This window comes from Ambystoma mexicanum, chromosome 6q (genome assembly GCF_040938575.1).
Source record: "Ambystoma mexicanum isolate Mex_15411 chromosome 6q, UKY_AmexF1_1, whole genome shotgun sequence".
Lineage (NCBI taxonomy): Eukaryota > Metazoa > Chordata > Amphibia > Caudata > Ambystomatidae > Ambystoma > Ambystoma mexicanum.
The window spans coordinates 1,372,182,837-1,372,186,377 of record NC_090937.1 but is presented as its reverse complement, the minus strand read 5'-3'; the positions used below and the strand labels follow the sequence as shown (position 1 = coordinate 1,372,186,377).

Here is a 3,541-nt window from a genome sequence, read left to right as displayed (position 1 = left end):
GCATTCACACCACCAAACGTTTCTGATCTCTATTGTTATTGCAGACCCTGGGGCGACGCCCAACTGTTGTCAGTAGAATGCCATTCCTATGGGGTAGGCCTGGCTGCCTGGTTCGGAAAAATGATTATTTCTTATGCAGTAGTCTGCCCTGTTATCTACTGGAGAGGAAAGAACAAAAACGACATCTGATGAATTCACTTGATTTGGAGAAAATATCCCACTCCCAGGACTGTAGGGGAATATGGTTGGGTAGATCCCCCCTCGTTCCCCACCCCTAGTAACTACGCCACTGGAGGCATTCCAGAACACTATGGAAATGTATCATTCCTGTCCAGTTGGGACTGGATGGGCTCCTGGTACCAGCACATCAGAATAACTCTCTCCCCACCACCCAGAAGTAGGCCATACCTTCCAAGGTCCTTTTCATTTCCTTTGTTGGCTTCTCTAGTGTCCTGGTGGCATTAAATTGCATCCAAATTGCTCTGGTCCTCCAGCTTTCCCCAATCAAGGGGGCAGAAGTAGCAGCACTCCGGAATATTGCAGATGACGAGCTGTGGAATTCTCTGCATCACACACTGCTGTGACTGCTTCTTGGGATCCACCCATCACTCCATGGTCCTACAGAATAATGGGGTGCCCTGTAGATGGGGCCCTGCAAGCCCACAAATGCCTAGCTGCAATGTACATGACATGACTACACCTTCCCCCTCTATGCCCCTGGTTACTTACTGGCTCCCCCTCTTTAATTTAACCCTTACGTAGAGCAATATTGATCACCCCCAATTACAGAAGGAGAATGCATGTTAACACAATGGAAGTGGCAATTCACAGTCACTGCATGCACAATGTGTCAGAAAGTCAGCAGACTTCTCTGGATTTGCATCCGGCTGCCATCATACCTTTGACATTTAAATATTTGTAAATTGCTCAACTGAGACACAAGAAAGGGTCATAAAGAACATTATAATGCTGCCAACACCAAGAACCATGGCACTGTAGAGAAGGCACCTGAACATCAGATTTTGATGCCTAGTTCACACTAGGGGAGCACAGCAGCATAGCCCATGAGAAACCTGTCAAAATCAACTTCCTGTTCTGCATGGGCCATATCTTGGCAATCGGGGATGGGTGCCAATGCTGACCTGGACTATCAGGACTCGGAAGGTGATGAGGGTGAGCAGGCTTTCCTCTATCCACTCACCTAGGGCGATGCACACCGGCCAGGAGCTTGTAGGCAAATGCTTCGGGAGCACAGGCAGCAGGCATGTTTCCATTCCACTCCCTTTTTACATACAGCTTCGGTATAGTGCGCTATCACAACCAGACTATGAATACTATTTACGTGCTATTTATTGTACTGTTGGAAAGGAAAGTTGGGGTACACTGCAGTGTCATGTTTTTAAATGTCGCTGTGCTCCCCTTTAACAGGTAATTAATTATTCGATGTATTTCAGTTTTTGACGGATTCAGTTGAAGCTTATTCTCAGTGTCATTTTATTAGGAAAATAGGTTTGCAGGAAAATTAATATTCTGCCCCCCTTCTCTATCCTACAAATGGTTTGACGGTATACATGACCCATCACCCCTTCTGCCAGCCTCCCCCAACACCCATCACCCCCTTCTATTAACTCAACACCCATTAGACCCCCGTCCCTTCCATATACGTAAACCTATTACATGCTATTTATGCCCTATCTAGCCAAACACCTACCATTTCACATCGTCCATTTTTAACAATGTGATGGCTGTTTTACATGACTAGTATTGTATTTGTTTATTTATTTATAGCATTTGAGAACACCCAGAACCAGGGGTATCACGGGGCATGGTACAAAGATCAGGGTGAATGTCAGGACATGAATGTAGCGGTAACAGTAGTTATTAATGATATTTGTCGAAACGCCACGCTTTTACCAGCTTTTTGAACGCAGTATCAGATGGTTCATTCCTGGTGGCAGGTGGCAGAGAGTTCCATAGAGTGGGTGCAGTTACACAGAGCTAGCACCACCATCTCTTTTGTTTCTGAAACGGGGAGTGTGGAGCGAAATGTTTGAATTGGATCTTAAGGAACGCACTGGGGCTCTCGGGGTGATAGAGCTGTTGAGATAGCATGGAGCCTCATTGTATATGCAAAGGTGGGCAATAGTCAAAGATTAAAATTCTAAGCATGCTTTGATTGGAAGCCAGTGGACTTCTCGTCTTATCACTGAGATGTGGTTGGATCGTTTCAAACCAAGAGCAGTCTGCAGTGCTTTATTTTGTAGTAGTTGCAGTTTTGCCAGGTTAGATGCTGCGGTGTCCATGAGTAGAATGTTACAGTAATCCACCTTGGTGAGTATGAGGACTCTTGCAAGAGTGAGGCAGTTGCTCTGGGAGAGGAATTGTCTGCTTGATGCGATGAGCTTTGATGTGTAGGCGGTAGCGGAGGCAAGTGCATTTATGTGCTTGGACATGGACAGGTCAGCTTCAAGGTAAACACCCAGATTGCTTCTCGGCCTTTTGGCTAAGATCAAGTGTAGTATCTGCTCTTATCAGTTTAATATCTGATACGTCCTCTATGTGGGAACCATATATTAAATGGATTTCTGGAACAGTGTGATGGTATGGAAGCTTGCTCTGTCCACTCCACACATCAACCTGGTATTCCAGTACCGCCAGGACTGGTGCACATAAAAAGAAAAAGGGGTACACACCCAGTGTTTTAACTTGTTGCAGTACTGTGATGTTGGTACTGTCCATGCAAAGAGTGGAGAAATGAGGGTCAAGGGTTTTTAGATGATGACAAGAGCCCACAATGAGGAGGTCGGCTTCTCATCATTAAGGCAGAGGTTATGGGTATCCATCCAGGTCTTTATGGTGCTGTAAACATTGTTGAATGTGGATATGTCAAGAGTGTAATCACCTGGGATGGGGATACCCATCTGAGTATCATCAGCAAAGTTAGTATAGCTGATACCCAAGGCATCCAATAAGTCAAACAATGGCTTTGTATAGGTGTTGTACAGCGTGGATGAAAGGTAGAATCCTTGCAGGATGCCAAGAGGAGCCGGGATGGGGTCAACAGAGGCTTCCCTAATGAACACTCCAGCGGTGCGTTCGCGAAGGAATGATTTGATCCAAGAGGTAGAATCCTGGGAGAAGTGGAAGTGGTGTGAGAGATTGCAACACAGGGCATCGTGATCCACCAGATCAAAGGCTGCTGATAGATCTAACAGCAATAGGATAGCTAGATTGCCTGAGTCATAGTTGTTGTCCATCTGTATTTTTAAGTCAAGAAGGGAAGTTTATGTGCTGTGATTAGGGCGGATGCCAGATTGGCGTGACCCTAAATTGGTGATGATTGGGGCTCGGGGGGGCATGCACATCTTAACTATGTCAGTTGGGCAAGTGTCTCCTTTGCAGTTGAAGGGTTTTAGGGCAAGGATGGCAGATAAGACCTGTTCTTAAATAACTTCCTTGAAGTTAAAAAACAGTGGCGAGTCAATGTGAGTCACTCTAGTAGATGTAAGTGCGTTGTGTGTAGGCAACTTGGTGGCAAGGG

General features: G+C 45.8%; 1 non-coding gene across 1 annotated transcript; it reads left to right on the top strand.

Moving 5' to 3' along the window:
- Positions 1-2,483: 2,483 nt before the first annotated feature.
- Positions 2,484-2,674, top strand: LOC138517519 (U2 spliceosomal RNA). Its single transcript, XR_011282694.1, has one exon. It is a non-coding gene; the product is annotated as a U2 spliceosomal RNA (small nuclear RNA).
- Positions 2,675-3,541: the final 867 nt, after the last annotated feature.